The sequence below is a fragment of the Astatotilapia calliptera genome, chromosome 8, assembly GCF_964374335.1.
Source record: "Astatotilapia calliptera chromosome 8, fAstCal68.1, whole genome shotgun sequence".
Classification (NCBI taxonomy): domain Eukaryota; kingdom Metazoa; phylum Chordata; class Actinopteri; order Cichliformes; family Cichlidae; genus Astatotilapia; species Astatotilapia calliptera.
Window position 1 is genome coordinate 6066662 of NC_137429.1, and position 25966 is coordinate 6092627.

The 25966-nt window shown below is 39.1% G+C and overlaps 1 long non-coding RNA gene across 3 annotated transcripts in view; it reads left to right on the top strand.

Moving 5' to 3' along the window:
- LOC113028107 (uncharacterized) overlaps positions 1 to 25966 on the top strand; it is a 460838-nt gene that overhangs the window by 3063 nt on the left and 431809 nt on the right. Inside the window, exon 4 of one of the 3 annotated variants that reach the window (XR_013910894.1) lies at positions 78 to 346. The exons of 1 other annotated variant lie outside the window; for it this stretch is intronic. This is a non-coding gene — a long non-coding RNA (uncharacterized LOC113028107). Of the gene's footprint in view, positions 1 to 77; positions 347 to 25966 lie in introns of those variants that run through there. One more of the 3 variants, XR_013910895.1, reaches the window with a different exon arrangement.

The following is a 25966-nucleotide window of genomic DNA, read 5'->3' on the forward strand; positions in this document are numbered from 1 at the left end:
TTCTGCTTGTTTTCTTTTTTTTCTGCTCATTCTGTTGGTTTTTGTCTTTTGCCCTTCTCCCCCGTCCCTCTTCTCAGCTGTTTCTCTTTCCCTCTTTCTTTCTCCCCTTCTTTCCCCCAGTCAAGTCTGTCCCGTATTCAGCAAGTGAAAATAAAATGAACAATAAAAGGTGAATCAAATGGACCATTACGGCAAGGCTGGGATGGTCAATTTGGTAAAGTAAATCCGTTGGGCATCTTTCTTTGCCTTTAGACAACAATTCTGATGGCAAAAGAGCCAAACGGGACAGGCAAAAAAAAAAAAAAAAAAAGACCATTTCATGTGTTGCCATGAAACCAGGCTCTCCTATACTCTACAACAGGCCCTTACCATAACTCTAACACAAACCTAGTTTGCTAACTTTAACCCCAAAAGCAAGAATTAACCCTCAAACACACCTTTGAAATGAAAATGAAAGAAAGAAACCATGTCAAAAAGTCAAAGTCTTACTAATTATGAACACTCAAGTGGTCCAAACTCTCACAAAACTGGAAAAGTGTGGAAATAGTGTTTCTTATGCTCTACTTATTTATTTATTTTTTTGTTGTTTGTGAATATAATTTTGCTTATTCTCACTACTGAACTGATTTCTGTCTTCCTCAAAACACTTCCTGTATAGTGCTGCCCACCCCAACAATACCATAATCAAATGTGGTCAGGATACTACAGTGTTTGGACCCGAAATTGTCAGCTTAGAGTTGAGAAAACAGCCCACTGAACACACTCAAAACTAAAGAAATCACCTTCAACTTCAGAAATAATCCTTGCGTTCTGTTTAATGTTTGATAAGTGCAGACCTGGCTCCCTTCTACATCAGCATTAACTCTGCAGAGATGGTAAACATTAGTACTTTTTACCTTTAAAAACCATTTCTTCAGTGCATTTGAAGGCGTGGCTGCTCTGTGTTGTTATATGTGGGATAATAACAATTAGGACTAATTCTAACAGGATGATTCAGCTCCATTGCCACAAGAACAGACACAAGAAGTCTTTCATAACTGCAATAATCGTGTAGAATGAAACACCTGTTTAACAGAGAAACATCTACTATATATTCTGTTTTATTTAAACTCATTCATGTACTTCTAATCTGATGGAGATTTTTTTTCTGTTGTTTTGTGTTTGATTTTATCGTATTTTAAGTTTTTTATTGGCACAGGTTGTGTCCATCATTATAATATGATCAGAAAAGTTACTGTCTTGGTGTAATAACATCTTCAGCTATTTTGAACCATCCTCCAAATGAATATGTCTGACACATCTTAACAGAAGTATTAGCTCAGCACACCCCTAGATGTCAGCATGAGCTTTTAACAGCCTGTTTGTGCAGCCCTGGGGGGCTATCTGTGACTATATTTAGCTCCTATTAATGTATGTGTCCCTTCTAATTGAAGCAAAACCTGAAACAGCTCAACTGTATGTGATTTTAGGATCTGAATTTTAAGTTAATAAGAAAAAACATAAGCAAATCTATTTGGTTTGATAGACCAAGATATAATTTTTATTGCACTGTACTGAAGCACAGCGTTGATTCAAATGGTCACACAGAACCACAAGATGGAGCTACTTTGCTATTAATGCAGCACTCTTAAATACAAGAACCTGGGGTTTTCAGAGGCACAGAAAGGGGGCTGTTTATCCAAACAATAATTACACACAGTGCACACCAGTGAAAAGTAAATTATCCATGGAAAATGATCTGTTGTGTTTCAGTAGGTTTGCAGCAGAGTTGGAGGGCTTAAATCCACAGCCTTGGCAGTCCGAGCTGTTCTTCTTCGTAACCTCTTGGTGGCGACGGTGAATGACTCATTTTTTTAAAGTGGGTTAATGAGTCATAACAATTCAGGTGCACTCAGTCGTGTTCAGCCAGTGGCCCACAAAAGATTGATCTCACTTAGTTAAAATTACTCGAGAGGAAATGTTTGCTGAGCACAGCTGATTACAAGCTTCTCAGTCAATTATTCATCTATGTTTTCTTTGATTTAACAAAATGCACATCACCCCAATTATTTCAGAGAATATGTCTGACTTGTTTACAATGCAGTTTCCTGTCACCGCTAAGTCACCTAGCAGAATTACATCTGAACATTAAAGTGAGTGCTTTAGTGGAGCAACACGGTAATGTGACACACATTTTATTTGTTAGTAGGTTAAGAGTTTTTCCCAGCTGTGACTCCAGAGCTCAGGCTAAGCCGGGTTTGCTGTGGTCGCCCCGTAAAGCCCGCTGACGGATTTTGTTTCACTGTTTGACTCGTCGCAGGTGCTCTTGACCCATTTCACTTACAGCCCCAATGCCAGTCATCACTTTTGCGTTTCCATGGCAATATAAGCAGATGCAGTAGAATGCCATGGCAACAACAGATCTCATTGAGCAAAAACTGAAGCTCCCTGTTGTGCATACACCTGTGTGTGCTTATAACAGTAAAGTCTGCCTATTGAGCTTTTCCTTATTTTCTGTCACATATAACCACCTTTACAATGGTGCAATGGTCAAAGTTTGATACAAAGAGGTCATCATATAAGTAATCCCAGACTATTCTCCGGACATTCGCAAGACATCACTCAAATCTTTCTGTCAGTGTTTCTGGTGTCGTTCATTTATGCACAAGTTGTCCTTTTGCAGAACAGAGTATTAGCATTACAGAGATTGTTTCATTACTCCCAATCCTTAATTTTTCAGTGTTCGGGATTGCTGTCGTGAAGTTCATCTTTTGCCCCAAACCCCAACTTTTTACTAACCCAAACTGAGTAGGATTTGATGCCTAAACTTAACTAGCAAGTGAACACAAAAGTGAAAATAGAGTGAAAAATCAAAGAACTCAACTCATTTAAAGGGGGAAAAAGCAAGCCTGTTTGACAAGCTGTCAGCCTTCAACCTGCTAAAATTGACTTCTTAGGTTTCTAAATTGGAACTGTTATGTCTTAGTGGCCAATACTGCCATAGAATCAAGGGGCTGACACCAAAGGACACCGTGTGTGCAACAGGAAAATCCAGGTAGCATCTGACAAAATGGAATTTTATAACTCCCCACGATGAGAACATGATGGTAATCCCAGTGAGCTAAATAGTTTGACTTCAGACTGCCCTGAACACTCTGCTTCAGACAGTTTATTTCCTAATCTTGGCCCCTGTATGATGTCATATAGAGGACCCCTAATATGGTCATCTAAAGTGTATCAATGTATATCAGATCTGTGTGACACAGAAGCTTTACATACTCCTGTTCAAGAAGAAGATTGTTTTTTTTAACCATTAATGAGCATATGAGCAAAATTGTAAATTGTTTGATCATAATCCTTCAGCGTGGTAATTTTTCATTACAAGTGTTGGTTTATTTTTATGACACTGAAACATTTTCTGCTCAATTTCCAGACTGAGTTTAAACACAGATAACAGCTGCATTGATGCTTTTAAATCCCTGTATGCCTACTTAAGTCAGCACAGATAATTGATTGGGAGTCAATAGGGATTCAATAAGTAATTAGACCTGTAAGAAGAACTGAATTCAAACATTGTTGGCATAAATAAAATTGTATTAACCTCTGTCCCAGTCATAACTGGCATGTTGCATTTCTCTACTCTGTGAAAGTAGGATGTGGATCGTCACAGGGAACAGATCAACCACATTAGATTTGTAAGAATATTGTTGCAAAGCAGACGTGACCATGCTTTAAACATCATGCTTTCATGTTCTTTTTTACACCAAATTCTGATCCTGCCATCCAGTGTTGCGCCAGAACTATTCACTATCAGGAGTGCCGTCTGATGTGATCTTCTATTACTGTAACCAATTTTCTCCAAAGTTTAAAGTGTTGTGCTTTCAGAGATGCTCTTCTGCATACCTTATTTGTAACAAGTGCTTATTTCTTTTTGCTATATAACCTTATACTGTCCACTTCCTGCTGTTACAAAACAAATTTCCCACGTGTGGGACTAATAAAGGTTATCTTATCTTATCTCATCTCATCTTATTTTAGCCCTTTTCCACATACTCGGCTTGGCTTGCCTCAGATTTAGGGCTTTCCGTGGTTTTCTGTGGTTTTCCATGGTTCCAAGTGAAATCCATCCAGAATTTGTGAGGTCAGCAGACTGCATGAAACTGATTGGCCAGTCAATGGCGTTACTCCAAGTCACTAGAGCAACTCCTTCATAAAAATCAAAAACACAGTTTTTGAAACCCAGTAACAAAGGAAATGGCCGCGCAAAAATCAACACTGTGGCTGTGAGTTAGACAAAAAGCCTCAGCATCCTCCTTTGTTGTGTCACCTACAAATGGCGATCCCATGTGGATTAGGTGGCACTTAATTGTAATGGAAAACAACCAAAAGTGAGTAGAGCTGAGTCGAGTTAAGTCAAGTCAATCCAAGTAGGTACAAGTGGCAAAGAGGCTTTTGAGTTTCTGTTGTCTGCCTATCTCGAAGCAGTCTGGCCATTTTCCTCTGTTACCAACAACCATCCTGATGCTCAGTTTGAACTTCAGCTGGTCGTTTTTACCATGTCTACATGAAATAGATTAAATAGACTGAAGAGCTATTTTTGTTAACAAGCAGTTGAGTAGGTGCACCTAAAGGGGCAAGCGAGTGTATATAAATGATGGGTTTGTCCTCTAGGTTTGACATGTGAAGAATACGCCGAGTGCCTTCTTCTTTCCAAAGGTCAACAGGGAGAGACTAATGTCGAGGCAAAAAGAAATGTGATTGTATAGAAGTCTATAGGAAAATGTCTCCTGAACCATGGGAAAAATTAATTTTGCCCTAGATAAACACTTTCCTGAACATAAACGTTTTAGGCGTTCAGTGACTTTTTTAGAGTCTAATTGAAAACAACAGAGAAATGATAAAGTACATGACACTTTAGAGTAGGTGGACATTGCCAATGAAAAGTTACAACGCCTAAGACCCACCCTATGGTATTACATCTTGGTTCCATAAAACTAAAAACAAGACTTTGCGAACCACTGGCTGATGTCATGATGGCGTTATCCATCTTTTATATACATTCTACCCTATTTATGTCATTTACTGAATAGTGGAGTGGTGCCTGGTGTGCTCTTCTGTTACTGTACTATTGAATTACATTTTAACACTTTTCTTATTATATATTGTGAGGTTTTACATCCAGACACATCTTTACTTTAGTCCCCATTTTAAAGTAGAAAGCAGCAGACACTGGAGAGATAATGTAACACAAAGATGTAGAATAGATCAATTATACGGGGTTTCTACAACAGAGGCCACCAGGAGCCCCATCTGGTTGAGACATGTTAAGGCTAAACATTGATTTATTAGCCTTTTTATTGACAGTTTCTGTCCTTATTTTACATCATGATGCTGCATGAGCAGTTTAATTGGATGACCACCACCTGAGTCCTTCTGCAGATCAGCTATCAGTGACAAGCAGTGCAGTTACAGGGCACACTCAAATCTGATTTGAAAGTGTCTCACAGTATCTGATATTAGCTGATCTGCTGCATCATTCATATTTTTATTTTTGAAAATCTGCTTAATGTATTAGTTGATTTGATGTTTGCAGTTGGCAGGTTATGTGATATTTTAGACCCTTTTATTTCCAAATTTTCTGATTTTAAGGACAACTCTGGTAGGTTCTACTTAAAGTAGATGGAGTGATTCTTTTTTCGGCATTATTTTTGCCCAATAATTGCCAAATTTTCCCTAAGGGCTCAAGCAGCTCTGGCTTGGAAGATGTTCTGCTCTTTCACCTGCAAGCAGAGCAGATTCAATTTGGGTGCTCTTTCAACATCCGAGTGGAATTTTTCTCATAGTATATGCTCTAAAAAACAATTATAGGATCGTAGATATATTACAAACATGTCAATCCTCATGGTAAAAGTGGCAGGTTTTCCTTAAAACACGTGTAGGTGGAACCTTCATGTGATCAAGAGAAGTTATTTGTGAGCCCATCAAGACATTTTTATGCTTGGAAATATCCATTCTTTCCTTTTTCTTCCACTCCTTTCACTCTTACATATCTTAGAGTGATTGGGGGACTGGAGCCGATCCCAGCTTTCATAGGGTAAAAGGCAGAACTGCTAATTTAGACTCACCAATTAACCTAATGTATGTACGTTTTTGGACTCCAGAGCACCTGGAGAGAATTGTTTCCTCATTGTTTCCTCACTGTGAGGAACAATGTTAACCTCCACGACCATCCTGCACAGCTTCGAAGTAACAAATGAGAAAAGGAGACTGGCTGTGAAGACTTCATTGTAATTTGTTGATGGTCAAAGTATTACGGAGTTACACATTCATCTATATTTTGGCGTTTAAGCGATACCAGCATACCTTATTTCACAGTTTACTCAAACATAACCTAAGTTTTGTATAAATAACTTTATAATGCTGGAAAAACATTATGGATTTGTTTTTTCATACAATTTGATTTTTTTTAGTTTTATTCTTGTTCTATAAAAAATGACTGTAAGGCATAATAAGAAAAACAACAGTACCCAAATGCAGTCAGCAGAAAAAAGAAATGAAAAATGAACTTTTACTGGCTCATAAAGTTGAAATAAAAACTGAAAACTTAGAAACTGAATTATAAACTGAAATTAAAAAAAAAAAAAAAACCTTTATTAGTCTTTTTAAAGTCATCCAACTGCATGGGGGAAAGAACTGTTCTTGTGCCACGAAGTACTGGTGTTGATGAACCACAGCCTCCTGCCAGAGGGGAGTGACACAAAAGGTTTATATCTGAGGTGGAAGGGGAGGGGTCAGCAACAGTCTTCCTTCCCTTTCTCAGTGTCCTCGAGGTTTAGAGGTTTCTGAGTGACAGCAAACTGCAAGTTAGTCAACGTCTGAGCAGAATGAATGACACTCTGCAGTCTGCCTTTGTCCATAGATGTGGCAGCAGTGTACTAGATAGTGATGGAAAAATTAAAGATATAGCAGAGTGCACAACCACTGCAGCAAGCTGAATTTCATCAGCTACTGCAAAAGTACTATCCTCTATTGTGCGATCTTGATGAGGAATCTGATGTTTCCACTTGGCAGGCCTGCAGGAAGAAAGAATCTGGCGGGACTGGTTTCATGCTGAAGCCTACAATCTCCTCCACTGTTCTGACAGCACTGAGCTCCAGGCTGTTGTCTGCACCGGGTCACCAGAATGTCAGTCTCACTCTTGAGAGACTCAATGAGCATAAAACTGAGCTGCACATGAGGCAACAACATGACAAAGAAAGGAGAAGACAAGACAATACACAAAAACAATAAGGATTGAAAACGTGTTGGGGAACGTGGCAAGGGTGCGCGTCATCAGTGCAGGTGAAGACAATCAGGACCCAAAACCCAAGACTAGAAAAGAGAAAACACTGAAGGTGAAACAAGAAAATGAACAAACAGCCAATACTGAAACAAAGTAGCCTGGTCTCACATCTGTTCATGTCAACACCTTTTATTTACTGATTTGTGTTTCTGGACACAAATTTACTAATTATTTTTGTGCACAAAAATAACAATATTTTATACATTTAAAAAGGTTAAAAAAGTCCATATGAGGAAGTTGGAAGGGTTGATAGTGCGGCGAATAAGTTTCCTGTTAACACAAGAAAAGTTTGAGTCATACTGGACATAGAGTTTAGCACATTTTTGTAGGCATTTTTAAAAATAATTACTAATTACAAATATGTTGCTTGGTTAAGTTTATGCACTAAAAATTTCCAGATCAGTTTTGCATGGGTTCTCTCCGGCAACTCCGGCTTTCTCCCACTGTCCAAAGACATGCAGTTAGTGGGAATAGGTTAATTCTGTCTGGTGACTTGTCCAGGGTGTACCCTGCCTCTCGCCCTAAGATAGCTGGGGTAAGATCCAGACCCCCCACCAACCCTGAAAAGGATAAGCAGAAGACAATGGATGGGTTACATGTTACAAAGACAAAATAAAGGGGAAGAAAAATGTGGAAAAAAAGGTGGCTAATTCAAAAATCCATTAAAATCCAGACAGAAACCAAAAACACAGTGAGACTGAAACTGAAAGAAATATTAATAAGGTTAAAGTGGAACCAAAAACGTGTGTGACAAATTCTAACATATCTGTCATACAAAAAGAAAGCAGGTATAATAAACATAAATAGGACCATTGAAAAGTATTCCCTTGTGGCCATAAATGACCCCATTCGGTCAGTTTCAGTTGCTAAAATAGCTTGTTCGCTTGAGGGTTAAACTAGTATTGGTGGAATGTGCAATAATGGGTTTCCTTTTGACTTTTTGAAGACTTATGCATTTCAAAGACTACATAATATCACACGTAAATGCTTTTCTGAACCGAGCAGAAAGCAAAACTCTGAAGTATAAAGCAAGGATTTTTCTTCATTCCTGACATCCTTTCTGTATGAAAGATTTCTACCCATCACCGCTCTTTTGCTGAATTATCCAGATGGCCTCTGCATGTGCTGTACTCTATCATTTAGAGTTGCCTCTACATGCTCCCTCCATTGTAATGCATATCCGCATGTGGTGCTTTTTAGCCAGCAGCTCCTTTCACTCCAGAATCAGTGCATCTCAATCAATTTGAGCTCCTTTTATTCACACTGACCACTGCTTTGGCCAGAAGCTTTTGTAGCCAGACAGTAGAAGGTTATTTGTCTTATGTCTGAGAATATACAACAATAGTAGCTTCTATAGGCGGAGATGTGATTGAAATAACCATCTGCCTGACTGGCCACCTTGATTAAATTGGAGTGCTGAATGCTGATGCCTTGGGATAAGAGCAAAGATCACAGAAGAATTTCAACTATCAGCGAAAGCAACAACAACACCACAAACATGATGTGGAGGGTATAATTTGCAAAATTACTTTGATGGTTTCCTGGCTGCCTTCCAGAGTTTGATACATGTGTTTATTTGTACATGTATTTGTCCTTTTTTTAAAAAATAAAAAAATAAACTTGTGTAAATGTGCCTGTGGGTCTTCTGGGTGGTCAGTCTGTGCCCACATTAATCTCACAGATGAGAGAAGAGGTCCTGACCTCGGGTGTTTTTCCTTTCAGGGGAGGTCATTTTCAGTCAGCTAGTCTGCTCGTTCCTGGTGTGACTTGTAAATTCAGGGGTTTGCTCGGTCACCTTTTGTGAGAGCGTGTTTCTCCTCACGCCCTAATTTAAATGAACGCCTGGAGATCGCTGAGAAAAATATTGTTGGTCTAAATGTTACTTAAATTTTTGCTAAATCAGTATATATTGTACAAACTGTTAATTTAGATGCTAATCAATTTATATTGTCAAGCAATGACCTATTAGCCACCTTCAATAGTGATGACATGGTGCCATTTTTGCATGGAAACCTTCAAAAATCCCATATGGAAAAGAAATAGTAAAAACTTATATGTGATTACTCATGAAAGTGGCCACTTTCATGAGTAAATCATATAAGGCTTATATGATTTACTCATGAAAGTGGCCACTTTCGCATTACTTTCATACATTGTTTTAGTAATTATCCAAAACATACAAGTTTCATTATATAATTTTTCAAGGGATCTTATATCTGTTTTCACTCTTATATGCTTTTCATACAAGTTTCACACAAGACAGATACAAACTTTATAAGATTTATATATATCTTTTCTATATGGGATTGTAAAACAAAATAACCAGACAGCAAGCTGGGAGATGTGTGCTGAGTGCTGCCCCCAGAATCTGGACCCAAATAGAAGGGAGGGCATAAACTTTTAATTGTAACGTTAATAACAATATCTGTGATAGTGATTTATATGTACGTTTTTGTAAATGACAATATATTTTATTTACTGATTATCAAAATACATTTGCAGGAGGCCTCTGGCCTACACTAGCAGTTTAATATATTAACTGATGGGTGCATATGAGAAACAGCCCTCCACTGTGAAGTAACTCTAACTGAAGACATGATAACATTTGGGCAACCAGGTGAGTTCATCTGGGTGGTGAGTTGAGATGGTGAGTTAGGCAAGATTAAGATTCCCAGCACTTGGGAAACTGTCTGGCACGTAGAGGAATATCACGACTGGAGCTGTAAGTGTGGGTGACTGAGCCGGTCCTCGGATACACAGAGGAAAGATGAGCTGAAGCACGCTAGGCAGGAGCAACTGGAAACCAGGCATCACTCATCGCCTGACCAATGGCATCCCTGCTGAAGCATGGTGGTGGGAACATCATGCTGTGGGGATGTTTTTTGTCAGGAGGAACCGGGAGACTAGTCAGGGTCAGGGAAAAGATGCAGCAATCTACAGTGACATTCTTGATGACAACCTGCTCCAGAGCACTCTGGACCTCGGACTGGGGCTACGGTTCATCTTCCAACAGGAAAACAACCTTATGCACAGCCAACATAATAAGGAAGTGGCTTTGGGATCACTCTGTGAATGTCCTTGAGTGGCTCAGTCAAAACCTAGACTTGAACCTGATTAAACATTTCAGGAGAGATGTGAAAATCGATGTACACCAACACTCCGCATCCAACCTGATGGCTCTTTGGAGGTTTCGCAAAGAAAAATGAGAAAAACTGCCCAAGGCATACCAAGCTTGTAGCATCACACTCAAAACACTTGTAAAGACTGTAATTGCAGCCAAAGGTGGTTCAGCAAAGCACAGAGCAAAGGCTGTTTCAAACAAACTTCTTTTTCACTTTGTCATTGTGGGCTATTGTGTAGAATTTTGAGGTGAAAAATGAATTGAATCCGTTTTGGAATAAGGCTGCAACGTGACAAAATGTGAAACACTGTGAATTCTTTCTGGATACACTCTACTCTCATAGCAAGAGATAAAAAGAAAATAGGAGTAAAAGCCAGCGGTACCTGGGCAGAGACCGCAGCACTGAAACTATGAAAATATCCTAATTTTACTGAAACTAATTTGCTAACAAGCTTGTGAGGTTATAATTTCAGGCATGTTTTGCAAGTCCAAAGACACCAAATACTGACATGCTGACATTTGGAAGGTAATATTATGAAGGTCACTATCTAGGGTCAGCACAATTACCATTGAACACACATTACTGATACTGATGGAAACAACAACAACCTTTATTTATTTACACCATTTTAGATTTATGTGTATTATTTTAAACATTCCTGGGTGAGCATGAACACCTGCGCTAGATTTGTTGTAGCACTAGGGGAAAAGTAACCTAAAGATCAGGAGGCTCATTCTCTAGGGGCTATGATGTATGCAAGTTTTGGAAGTTTTGTGCAAGTCTGTGTAGGAAATTTTGTAATATTTCTGAACGGACCACTCGGATAGTAATCTGCACCGTTTGTGGAGATATTTCAGTCTAGACTGAGTCACACTGACCTGACACCAATTATGTGGCTAAATCTGACCTGTAGCCATTTAATTCTCCATATAATTTGGAGTAGGTCACTGTTTACTGGGTAGTTATTTTTAACGAGACCACTGGATATTAAAAGAGTCGCTGGGATATTTACCTACCTGTCCTCTCCTCTCTGCTCAGTAGTCCATCCTTATATGGCGCTAGGTCGCTTTAGATTAAAGCTTTATATTTAAAGTTAGCATCTCTCTCTCAGTTCTCATTCTTGACCCTTCTACAGTTTATCAGTATTTTAAAATGATGTGATGGAAACACATGATTCCTCTTATTCTCCTTCAATGTAAATTATTAACATTTAAAATAGAGGAGTGAGCATGCATTATTTAGTAAAGTCCTTCATGCTACCCTTTTGAACAGGCTGGCCTTCTTGTTTAACGATATCTGGATTCTTTCCAGCATAACCTACTTTTCATTTTTTCATAATTCAGTAAAATAAGGAACACCAGGTTGTGCAAGCTTACAGCGATCAGACGGTTGTGCTTAGAGTTTAACCCAACGACGTCTGGGGAAACAGATAACATTCTTCTTCTACAACAAATACTTGTTCTCACTTTCCACAGCAAACAAACCTTAGTCTTGTGAACTGAGCAGCATGTTTGAGGAGAGGATCTCTCCCGTTGTCTGAAATTAGATTTACAGCCTGCATATTTGCATTTCACTTAGAGCGCCCTGTTTGTTAAATCCTGATTAGGCCTAATGTCATTTCAACCGCAGAGTGATAATGTGATGATAACCATGGACACTAGTGTTGTCTTAAGTAATCAGAGCCAGGATTTTAAAAAATCCAAAGGGCACAAGGCTTTTGTCTCAAGCAGCTGCAAAATGAAGACTCAGTATAAAGGGAATATTTTAGTTTTTTGCATTTAATTATCGTCATATCGTTATTGTTAGTCACAATGTTACAGTTTATGGCTATACAGTCCTACGTAGTTCTCATTTGTCAGTAGTAAAAGTTTGTCCACATAAACTTCTCAGCTAGTCAGTAGTTTTAGTTATCATACCATTAAGTCAAGAAAAAATAAATTAAGATATATATATAGAGAGAGATTTTAACACATACTTAAAGTTATGTATTCAGTTCCCCTCAGTTTGATTGTTAGCGGTATGGCCTTGGCCTTAAGTGACCACTTTTATACCAGAGGGAAAGGCTAACAAGTAACACTAGCAAGCTTGTTTAGTAAGCTTGTTTAAAAAAATGCATCTATAAAGAGTTTCAAAGCGCAGACACGTGTATATGCTAATTAGTAGTAAGTAAACAAATAAAATATTAGAATTTAACATGAAAACTGAGGTCGAGATTTCTCAGACAGTGTGTTACACAGCAAGTCATAATTTAAGTCAGATAATTCTATAAAGATGCTCAAAAATGCATTAACAGTGCAAACACAGTGGACAAATTCAGTTCATTGACTAGCGGGACTGAGGCCCTGCAAGACCAGCACTTCAGAAACAGGTGAGCTCACTGCAGCTGCATGTACTTGTTCTACTGTCTATTGTTGGGACTCCTGTCAGTCAAAGCAACTGTAGAAGCCATTTATGTGAGGTCCATGTATCTCAAAGAGCTTGGTTTGTAAGCACACATTGCACTGCTTCTTGGTTGTGGAGTGAATCATTTTGTTTGTGTTGTTCTCCATGATTAAAAGTAGTTGCACTCACATTCTTATCCGGTGGTGATGGGCATGAAGGTAGGGTGAGCTCACGGGTGAAACTTGATGTTGTAGTAGGATTTGATGCTGTTTTTGTTTGCTTAACACTTCTTTCTTCCATTGAGCTTTTGTACTGATAGTGTATTAAGGTGATTGAAGAAAGGGGAACAAATAATTAAGAAGTGAGTTTAATTATTTTTGTGTATAGCCTGCCACAGCATTGTTGGTCACTGGTTAGCTGTTTCAGCAACTGTGCCCTAAACTCCAGCGTCCAGATGGATTAATTTCAAGTTATAAAATTCACTCTTCAGGATTACAAAGGAAAAAACTATCTACAGAGGTCAAAACACTTTTTTTTGTACCAGAATGTAAACACATTTCTTTATAACCCAGTTTTGCGTGTGATTCTATAGGGATTTACTTACTTTTGGAGACATGAAATGCTCTGGAGGTTGCCAAATGATCTTACAACAGATGTAGGATGTAGACACTAGCTCTCTGGAAAGCTTCACCTCAACTAATTTGCTTGCTAGTTCCTTGTTAGCTTGTTAGCCAATAGCTTGTTAGCCATTAACTTTGCATTCACACATTTTCTCCAAGTCACTGATTTACTGATGGTCTTAAGAACTAGAGACTGGAACCCAATAGGTAATGATATGATAGTTTATAGAATTTGTCTAAGATACAGTTTTTAGCATGTGTCTATGGGTGAAGTGCTGTAAATCTCGGTATGCATTATCAAGACTTTACCAGTAAATAACCTGTCCTCATGAGATGTTTTGTCACTCATTTGCTGACCTTGTGCACACTCCTCTTTTTTTTTTCTTTCTTTCTTTTTTTTTTTTACATAACATTAGATTAGAGGGTTGTCCTCTCATATTATATAAGCACTCAGAGTCATGTTATATCTAAGCCAGTGAATTCCTTTTATGTATAATAGTAGCCCTCTGGGAACATGTAAATCCATGAATACAAGGCCTGGTGGCTTTTGTGGCAGCTGGTATAAAGAACACTCACTTGTTCGTCTGGATTTGATTTGCAAAATACTCGGGTTTTTTTTCTTCTTTATATCATTTCTATTTTCTTCATACAACAGATGGGGGCTGCTTGTTGTCTTGTTTTTAATGTCATATTTCAATGTCTAAATTAGTTATGTCACAGTTTGGTGAACAGCTTTATGTACTGTATTTAAGCAGGTATTTTGGTGTTTTGACACCTCGCTTGTATACAGTGTATAATGCCAGCAATATTTAATGCTGTTTTTCCATCGGAGATACTAGTAATGATTGTAGGTAATCCTGTAGCCCAGGGAATTCAAACTCATTTTACATCATGGGCCACATACAGCCCACTTTGATTTTAAGTGGGCCGGGCAAGCGAAGGTCAATAGTTTCTTCCCTTTTGGCTTCTAGAGGCTCGATTACAAAATGAATCTTGTTTTTTATTCCAGTTATCTGACCTATAGTACGCAGGTGTGGCACTCCTAATACTGTTTCCTAACTGGCTGATTTGATGTCTTGAACTCCAGAGAATAATGATGGATGTTTGTGGCTGCTAATAATTGATCATTTTAATTGCCGGTTACAGTTAGGGAATAATGCATGTCTCTCAAGTTTAGTCAGTTACATGATAAACACACAGAAAATGAAACAACAACCAACCAAAACAAATAAACTAACCGAATTCAGGCCCTCTGTGAGACCAGAGCGCACCAGAGATTGTAATTCATTTTGTGCTTCACTGGAGCAAATTTCCAGCAATTTCAGGATTAATCAAATTCTGTTGACAAAAATAGAGTCAACTCGAGGCTTATGGGGCCCGTTGGCGGTTTCCATTTTGCACAGCTGGTAATCTAGCTCTGCCAAAGACAGATTATACACAATAAACTTGTCTTTTAAGATTGTCACTATGTCAGATTAGAGTCATGGGTTATACCGATTTCTGAGCCAAAATACATAAGAGACTATATTTTGGAGCAAACAAAGCTTGCCGTCTTTTCAGATCGTGTTACACAAAAGAGATCCTGGGATCAAGTTCACAGCATATGTTTTTTAGATGTGTAATTATAACTAAGACAGTTGGTCTCTCTCCCAGCAGCATCAACCCACAAACTGTGGGTTTGACTTAAAGTTTGTTATTTCCTCAGATAAAAATGCCAAAATTTCTGCATCGTGATTGCTGTAAAACGTCTCTTTTCTGCTGTGCAGTTAAGAAAAGACTGTTTGTCTCATTCTTGATGTGATAAATGCAAATTTTCCAGTTTGAAACACACATAAAGTCCTTATATGGAGGAAGAAGAGGTGAAGGTGGTATAAATCACTGTTTTTTTGCACTTGCTTAGTGTTTGGTGGTGACTAAACCTAACATTTTTGGGGTTATATGTCACACTTTCACAGTGTATCAGTACAATAAAGCACTTAAGATGGTCTTACCCAACCATGATAAGTCAGGAGTGAGACCAGGATTTGAGTCGCTGTAATTATTAGAGATTAGACACCTATTATGCTTGTTTTCACCTTCTTATTTTTATCGCCGGACTTGATGACTCATAGTTAACTTAATCCTCCATGTGAAAAAGTGTTTGCCCCCTTCCTGATTTCCTTTTTTTCCCCATGTTTGTCACACTTTTCAGAGCACTCTGAAATCTGTATAAGAAAAATTACCAGTACCGGGACGGTACGAGGGTTGCAGTTCGTCTGAAAAGCTGCAGTTGCACTTTGGCATCTTTTATACATCACCAGGCGCGCTGTCTGTCCCGTCTGTGAGCGCAGAACAACAACTCACAAAGCCGCAGCTCGGGGATGACGTCACACATGACTTCTGTAGGAAAACCTGGACATTTTCAATCTCGAAAATCCCCACCGACACCTGTGAAAAGTGGACATGTCCGGGGAAAAGAGGACAGTTGGTCAGCCTAAGGCGCACCGGATTATAAGGCGCATTAAGCAAAACAAAACAGTCTGATAAGTCAAACTTTACTTAACTCATTCTTCTTGCTTCCTCCACTTCATTGATTCATTTATTTTGAATTCTCTCGCAGCTGCTCTATTCCCATGTTGCTGCAGTATATTAATAACTAACCTCGTATTGTGGATGGATTATCTCAGTTGTTCTGTTGACTGAAGTTTGGTCCGTTTACAGCATCCTGTCATGCGGTTCCATCAGGAACCCTGCGTTAACTTCTATCAAGTGGAAAAAGTTAGCATTCATCCTCCAGCTTCACTGTGTTTATGTTATGCTAACATAGGTGTGTTGCTAGCGATCACGTAGCACATCATTATATACCAGCTAGCCCAACTTCAGTAACCCTACAAAAGTCACTGCTGTTTAGTTTTCTGTCTTCATTTATGTTGGAAGCGATGGCAGAGCGGTACGTTTTATTTTATTCAGAAATCTCTCCGTCAGAACATGCTATATCATGTTTAGGTGGAAACTAGCGAGCTAACTTCCTGCTAACTTCTAACTCAGTTAAATTAAATAAATTCTGTTTTCATGGATGCCTGGAAGTTAAACTTAGTTGTTACACCTGGTAAAGAAGCAACGCTGATCATTTTATCAAAGATGAAAGAATTTAGACAGATTTTAACTCTCAGTGATGTCGCAGTGTTCGTTTTGGGACCTGAAGCAGACTCCGCGAGGCTCATGACTATGGTAGCCGTAATGCTCCGACAATCCATCAAGTCGTACTAAAATATTTTTTGACAGATTTTTGAGGGCTGTGTACCACATAAAATCGGTTCGAGGTCAGAACCGGTAAGAACCATAATTCATACATAAGGCGTGCTAGATTATAAGGCGCACTGATAATTAAAGGACTTTAAGTGCGCCTTATAGCCCAAAAAATACGGTAGATTAAGCCGGTGTGATGTGATGCTTCTGGTCCTTGTATAGCATCAGGCTCACTGGAAACAGTATTTGTCTTTCATTTTCCTATGTTTGCAGATGTTTACTGGATCAGACTCAAAGCATTTTTAGAAATAGATGAAAGAGACAAAAAGATCTAACACACCTGTCTTATTCTGATCAATTCATGTGCTGACTGATGTTTAGATGCCATGAGGCAACAGTGTGCTGGAGGTGAGATAAGATTAAACACCTCATAGAGGAGCGTTTTATCCCATTTGGAATGAAAGCTGGTTTGTTATGATTGTGAGGATCACAGAGAAATCAGCTGAGTAGAGCTCCACAGAGGGTTTAACTAGCACTTGGACTGACCCCGTGGCTGTGATTAGCAGCCTTTTGGACAGTGTCCATTAGTTCAGTTTTATCTTTAGACCCACGCTATTAGTGATCTGGATAGCACCGTCTAGACAAATTGATGTGTGGCCGAAGGGAAGTAGACCAATGGGTTGCCTGCACTGATGATGTAATTTGTGGTTAATTTGCTGCTTAATCCTCACATTTACTACTAAGGGTGTATGACCAGAATTTACTCTACAGAAACTAAAGATGAATGAGAGAAAAAAAAAATCATAATAAATGAGTGATTACAAACTCTGTGGTACAAAAATGTTATTTCAAAAAATTTATTTAGATGGCAGGTGGAAAATATCTGTTTCAGTAGAAACTGAGAGTGCATTTAGTCCATAAGACATACAAAATAGTGTCAGAACTTCCTTTAAGATGTCCATGAGTATGGAAAGGGTATGGATCATATATCGTGGCGATCGTGGCTTAAGAGTTGGGAGTTCGCCTTGTAATCAGAAGGTTGCTGGTTCGAGCCCTGGCTTGGTCGTTGTGTCCTTGGGCAAGACACTTCACCCGTTGCCTACTGGTGGTGGTCAGAGGGCCTGGTGGCGCCAGTGTCCGGCAGCCTCGCCTCTGTCAGTGCGCCCCAGGGTGGTTGTGGCTACAATGTAGCTTGCCATCACCAATGTGTGTGTGAATGGGTGGATGACTGGTTGTGTAAAGCGCTTTGGGGTCCTTAGGGACTAGAAAAGTGCTATACAAATACAGGCCATTTACCATTATGGTCTTCAGAATTACCACATATTGACTGATTGGTCAACCTCAAGGGAGAAAGTGTTACACAGTGCTCTCTACTACCTTTGTCACCACACCAAATGAGGGAATATCTTTTAGAATATAGCCTTTGATCTTTCCAGTTTCCAGTTTTGAGGAGCACTGGAAACTTTTCTGCTTGCATATTATGGCCAACATCTTACTAAGAAACCATACATTAGTCTTCACCTTGCTTTTATAAAGCTGGGCTGAGGCATACAGGAGAACCAAATGTTGCATTCGACTAGCTGATGGATTCACACACTTGACTGTGATTGGTAAAGTTGTGTCTAAATAGAATACTGGCCAAACGCATTCTACTAGAACAAATGAAACACGACTTCTTAGATTTGTCTGGTTTCCAGGCTGCTGAACATCCTGAAAAATCTCAGACAAAGCAAACATTAATTACAGAGGATCTCGTGTCAGGTTTACCATGAACTTGAAATGTTTTGGTATCATTACAGGCGCGGTGACAGCTGCAGACACTGTTGTTCATTGTTTGCAGGATATAGAGGGGAAAATATTATGCAGTCAAGGTGATTTCATGTTCAATGACACAAGGTTGGATAGTGTATGTAGACAATTAAAAACTAATTAAAGAGAAGAGGGAAGGAGGGGGCACTGAATGGTGACCTTGTGTAGCAGTAGTATTTTGACATCTTATCCTCATCTCAGGCACAGAGCTCCAGCTTCTGTCTGCGAGGGGCAGCCAAAAAGAAAGTTGGCTTAGCTTGTTTCTTATGAGCTGAGGTCCTGCAGTAAGGCCCAGTAAGATAAATAAGGATTATTCTGAAACTATGAGTCATGCAAAGCTACTGTAGTGTAAAAATATCAAGCTTGAAATGAGTATAATTGGTCCAGTTTAAATCGTCAGGCATTTGCTGCATGAAATGTGACAATTGCAGTGTTTTAGGAAGATAAGAGAACAATTTAATGAACTTTGACAAAAGAAGTTCATGCTATTTGTTCCATATAATCTGTGTCCTGTTATAGATGTTTTTGATCTGTCATAGCTTGTGTAATTTCCATACTGCAAAATATTAAAGATTTTTCTCTGTCCTATATTAATTTAGGACATCAGATAGACCTTGATGAGGCCATCGCTGTAATGTGTTATGGACGATAGTGTAAATGATCCCATACATACTCAGTTACCAGTGAGGTGGTTTTACTCAGAAAAGGCTTCTCCTGCACTCACGGGCCCTTGCTGCTGTCCGTGTGTGTGTGTGTGTGTGTGTGTGTGTGTGTGTGTGTGTGTGTGTGTGTGTGTGTGTGTGTGTGTGTGTGTGTGTGTGTGAGTAACCTTGACAGAGTAAGCTAAGCTTCACTGAGTGCCTGCAAGCACTGAGCTATCTTTAGCTTTTTGTTGAGGCTTTTACCACTGGCCTCCTCTTCCCACTCTTCATCCTCCTCCTCCACTCCCTTCAGCCCACTCACTGTTGGCTGCACATGCAAAACATGCACACTAATACATGCTTGCACACAACCAACAGACCCACGCACTCACGCTAACATGCATATGCACGCGGCCAAACTGTTACTGGGCAGATTAGAGGAAGCAACCTACTTCTGGGTTGAAAACATGAAACTGATGTTTGTTTTTAGTGCACACTGGAAGGCTCAGTTTTGTTCCCAGAGCAGCACTGATTTCTGCCTGAAGGCAAGTTATAAGCCGCAGGCCTCTCAGGATTCACAGTTGTGTTCCTGCTGGTACAAAATCTATTAAATTCAGTCAGAAGTTCACTCAGAGACTGTAAACTATTAATAAATGAGTTTTGTGCTTGCAACAATTATCAGTTTCTTACAGCATATTGCATATTATGCCCATGAGTGCTGAATTGCTTCTGATAGTTAATGCAAATTTCACATTTCATTTGCTGCACATAGAATTTGAAGCAGATCTTGTAGATCAATAATTTTTATTGCAAAAGTATCTCCTTGTGGGGGGAAAAAGATAACAGAGTCAAATTTCTCTATGCAAAGTTCACAAATAGGTTGATCGATCACTAAGCGTTAATAATGCTAATTTCTGTCATATTAAGGCTGAAGAACAGGCAATTAAGCATCAGCTTCGGGAGATGGGGATAAACTAATCCAATCAGAGATGATTGCACTTTGAGACCAGTCCCTTAAGCTTTGGGGTTTGTAATAATGCATATTTGCTTTCTCATGGTATATTTCATAAACTGAAAGTTGTATATCACTGTCCAATAACAGTAACATAACAGTAACGTGTCCCTATAATAGATACAAATACACAAATGTGTCGTTTTTATCTCATGGACCCCTCTTTTAAGTGAGTTCTCAATATTTTGGGGTGTTTAAAAAGATTAGTGAAGCTTTTTTGGCCAAAAGCAGGCTCTATAGAAGTCTATGAGAGAACAACCCTTCAAACCCTTTGGTTTCTTTGAACTGGTCTGAGTCTTAATGAATAAAACATGATATTCATTTTTTAAATTATGGTTCCCATCAGAATGAAAAAGGACAATAAATCAAGGTAAGCTTTAAGATGGGCCTACTTTGCTACCATATCAGCCTTTAGTGTCCCCTGGTTTCTCAGTCACATCTGCCCCTCATTCATCACATCCGATTTCAAAACAATGACAGCAATGACAAAAACGCTTAGGATCAAGATTTCACAACTGGACTTTACTGACTAGTGTGTGATGTAACTGCACCTGTTCATCTTTTATTTACAGTGTATGGGTGGCCACTTCCATCTGGCATATCACTTTTATCCCCTCTCTGGAGGGCACAGTGGACTTTGAAGGTGGTAACTGTGAAAGGTTAAACATCAGAATGGGGATGAACTAGCCTGCTGTGACACATGTGCTCATCCTTCATGTCCTGTTAGGGGGGTGGCTCATTTCGACTAATGTTTGAAACAAGCATGGGTGCCAAGGATATTTTATCTTATCCCTCATCATTTGCTGGAAAAAACTTTAAAAAGTGCATTTTAGATGATTTTTCAAGGTTGTCTGTTGAGAATGGCCACAGATAAAAAGTAAGTATGTCATATAAAAGGCTTAATTTTTACTTAACTTTTTATAGCAGGCTCTTCCTTGAAAAGTATTAGATATATACTCACATATCTATATTATTGCTAATATATATTGTAATATATCTATATCACTAAAGCACTTCTGGATGGATGCAAACTGCATTTCGTTGCCCTGTACCTGTGCATGTGCAATGACAATAAAGTTGAATTCTATTCTATTTTATTCTATTATATGAGGGCTTATGTTGAATACTTACCTGATTCTGAGCATGTCAGGTAGCAGGCTCTATTTTTCCAGGAGTTAACCACATGATTACATGCAACGAACCCCATGACCTTACATTTAACACATTCAGCATTCAGGATATAAGCATAACTTTTCCTACATGCAAGGTCTTTTCCTAAACCTAACCAAGCAATTTTCAGTGCATCAACCTAATCCGCATGTAAAAATGAAAAGAAAAACAAATCAGCAAATCAAGCAAAGCAAAGTTTAAAGCCCAAAGCTCCAAACAGGTTTCTTGCCTGACAAATGATCCTTCTACTATAGATTGTGTAGATGTGCAGTAATGTTGTGTCAAAGTACAGTTGGCAAAGGACACAGACTGACAGAACAGCAGTATTGGATGCCCTTGGAGGCGTATTTCCATAAAATATAAAAAAAGACAATGTGTAGGATGACTTTTTTGACCTTTTTTCTAAGTATATATAAAATGAACTTAAATATTCATACCTTTCTGTGTTAGTATCATCAGAACACGTGCTTGTCATCAGCTGAACAAATACGCCTCTCTTTCAGGTCGTAAAAAACTACCTCGGAGCTACTCATGCATTTTTCAAGTCCATTTAATGCTGTTAGTGTGGGATTGGCTAATAATAGTCACTGTACACTGCAGAAAGCAAGTTATTGGTGTCCGTGTGCACCTGTTATTGTATCCTTCCCTCCTCTCTCTCTTTCTGCATTGCAGAGTCTGTAACATATGCACTGTGTGTCATCTTGGGCCTGTGCACAGACCACCGGGCAACACATCGGGTAATGTGATACTCTGTTGTCCTGCTTCACCTTCTGAGCTGTTGTCCCATGACGCACACTGAGCAGTAAGCTTTTACACTGCAGCTGACACCAATGAGAAAGTATTGCTTTTGCCCTTTATGTCTTCTTCTGGGAAGAGAATACTAGATTTTTTATTTTTACAAGCCATCAATTTTTTCTGTTCTCTTGGTGAAATAACTACATTTATTCTCTCATTCTTAACAAACATGAAGATACCAAGTGTATTCTTCTGCAGATTTCCTGCTGTGGAGTCCCAGCATGTGTGCTTTAAAACACAGCTGGTGAATAATGAATGGAGTTGCAAATTGTGGCTTCTACTGCCTTAACATAACTGCTATATTCAAGTAAAGGCAAGTGGCATGCTGTAGTCCCAAATCCTCTGCATTTCCCTAAAATTGGAGTGTGCCCTTGACAGAATGACAGGGTATTTAGCCACATTCAGCTGGAGCCCAAGGCTCCCCCCCCCCCTCCTTACTGTTGCGCTCTCAAAGTTTCCATTCAGGTTTAATAAGTTGCTAATGAAAGAGAGCCAGCGGAAGCTGTTTAAGTCAATCTCCTCCGCACAGTTACAGATCATTGGATGCTCCATTTAGGGTGATTTAGATGTGTGCCATGGGACATATTCCAAAAAGCATTCACACAATGCCTTTCCATTTCCTTCTCCTTTTCTATTATAGTGATGGAAGCGGGGGTGTCTCAGGCAACAGACAAAGGGAAGCACAATGGTTATGTCCCCTTCCCCTCCTTGGGAAAATGGCATGATGGTTTCAAGAGTGCACCATACTCTCACTGGAAAATAAAGAAAAAAAGCTGCTGCTCAATTAAGTAAGAAAAAATGGTTGCACCACTATGTATTTAATCACATTGCACCATGTGAGGGAAAAAAACAACAACTGGGGGAAAGGGATAATGAAGGAAAGTGTGCAACCTCTCGGTTATTTCTCTCCTTTAATCAACAATGCATGGCTCAAAGAGATAAGGAAAGGTAGAATTGTGCCCGTTGTCTGATGCTAATGAGTTCCCAGGATGCACAACACATCGTGTCCTTTGCTTATTTACTGTCAGAGAAAGAGTTGGTGGACACACTATCCAGACTAAGATGGAATTATATGTGTCAGTCTAATATGTAAGCTCAGGTTAAGTAAAGTTGAAGTATGCTTTTCCTGCTTGGATTTCTCACACATAATTATTTGATCATTTGGCAGTACATGATGGTCTGCATATGCAGGGTGTTAACATCCATTAGCTCTCCTGTCTAGACAGGAATTAAGGCTATTTATGACCTGATGGTCTCCTTCCACTGTGAGTCCTGGCAACCCTCCCAGTTTTAGGCTTTTCTAAAATGATTTAAGTATCAGTGCGTGGTACCTGTGAACACAGGAGGGTCAGTGGACATTTTACTAAAACAACAGCTGTAACACCCAGGATATTGGATGTACAGCAACATTAAAGACTAGAGGCAGCTGAATTTTAGTAATGATTTAGAGGCGAAACAGTAAAAAGTTAGCAAAAATGTCCAGAGGTTTAGTCTCTCAACAGAAGCTTTTATTCATGATATGTATGAATCACATGGCAGAGAAAGTAGGCTACATTACAGTTACAGTCTACATCTTAGGAACAACGATAATGTTGCAAAGGATTAGCAACCTATCATATGATAAAAAACAAAACTGAGACCACAGCTAGCTACATTTGTCACGAGGTAAAAGTAATTTAGTATTTTTACTCATTGTGTTTTAATCAATCGATTTGTTGTTTTATACCTTACATGTTTTTAGTCCTACCTATGTCTCCCAGATGAACAAAATGAGTTACACCTGTGCAGTCACTGGGTTTCAAAGGGTAGACACAGTTCATGAAAAAGGAGAGATGGCAGAAAATAACTGAGCAGAGCGAGTTACAGCAAGGGATTGGATAGAAATTAATTTTATTCTGGACTAATGCTGGGAGGCCATGCAGTGCCTGGTTTAAGACCTTTGAGTGGATTGATGAAAGGGCACAGGCAGACATGGGGAGTATCTCAGGCACATATAGGGTTGCCATCTGTCCTGTTTTAGCCAGGACATAATGAGCAAAACTGGTTCATCCCTCATTCTACCTTAAATGTACTGTATAGTGACCGTTGCATGCGATGTCACATACATTGCATATTTCCACTATGCCCAGCTGGTTGTGCGTTGTGCTTCTATGTTGGACTTCCACCCAGCGTTTGAATACTTACCCTCCATTGTAACTAAAGCAAGATTGGTGCTTCTGCACAGGTCAATGTACAGTGGAGGTTCCCATACATTTTTTTTTTTTAAGTCTAAATGAAGCATTAGCATTGTGTTGGAGGCAGGAGAAGCACTTGAGTCCCACAACAGTGCACCTTTTCTAAATATACATTTAAAGCTCTTTGTTCTTAAATACAAGTCCCTAGCCCAGGCTATCTTTTTTGATTTATTTTAAATAAGTGCACAATAGTGTCTGTGAACCATCTATGGCTAAGAAAACACCAGCAACAAGAAAAACGCTGCAAAAGAACACAAAAAACAACGGAAATACGAAAAAGCACAAGGGAAGTGTTTCTGGGGAGACAATAACCCAACGGACCAGTTGCAGGTATATACTGATGACGGATTTTTATGCTAATAGTTAGGCTAACACACTTACCTGTAATCTTTTCTTTCCTCACAAAACCAATAGATCCCCCACTTCTTTTAAGTGTCTCCCAGTGCAATTCTTAGCATATTTTGGTTCCTGCAACTGGTCCGTCGGGTTATTGTCTCCCCAGAAACACTTCCCTTGTGCTTTTGTGTTTTGTGTGCTTTTGCAGCGTTTTTCTTATTGCTGGTGTTTTCTTAAGTTGCAGTCTGTTTGGCCTCTCAGGGCCACCATACAAAAAGTAGAAAATGTTTAACCCATTAGTTGGCACAAGAACTCACAGGCAGGAGGCTCGACTAGAAGATCAACAGGTTGGAAGTTTTACAAGTCAAGGATTCTCAATGAAGCATTATAAGAACTTAGTAAACCACTTTTCTTCCGTAAGAGTTCTACTTCAATTTTTCCCAAGTCCAAAGCAGGCAAGTTATTATCTAAACAGCTCATCATGTTTCTCATTTCAGTGGCACAGGTTATATATTTGTTATGCAGGGTTGCTTGTTTCAGTAGGTGGATAAAAAAAATCACAGACAAGGTAGGACAAAGGTGGACACAGCAGGTAGGGTGTAAATTCAAAGCTTGGCAAAAGGTAAACTTGCTCAGGTAAAGCCTCCAGAGCAAGTTTACAATGACTAGATCAACAATCTGTGAGGTGCACATAAATATAGCAGGTGAGTGATAATGAGACACAGGTGCACCAGCCGGAGCCTGGGGAAGTACTCTGGGAGGTCAGGAGGGCCAGAATAAATTGCCTTTTTATTGAACTTAAAATAGAAACAGGTCTGGCTTTGTCTGTAAAATCTTTAAATGTAAACCAAAAACTCTGTAACATAAAACTTTAGAGGGGTCTTTGTATAATGTGGTTATTACCTTTTTATCTTTATTATTGATATTAACAAAATAGAAGCCATTTTTCCTACCAACCTCAAGTCTTTGGTGCTAAGTCAGTTGCTTTTTCCAGTATTAAATGTGCCAGTTGTACCAATTTTCAGACTTTTAGTAAGAAAGTCAATTACCTTGATTTTTTTCTCTCTTGTCTTTTAACAGTACTATTAATAGAACCTCAATATGAGCAATAAATAAATATGAGCTAAAGAGTTAAATCAATCTTGTATTTTAGAGTCTTTGAAGCCATTATTTTCCCACTCTTCCAGTACATATCTAATACAAACTAGGGCCCCTCGGCTGAGGGGGAAAAATTGCAGGTCTGACCAAAAGATGAGCAAATGTGCCCCATCATTTTATGGCCAGCTGCTTTTTGTG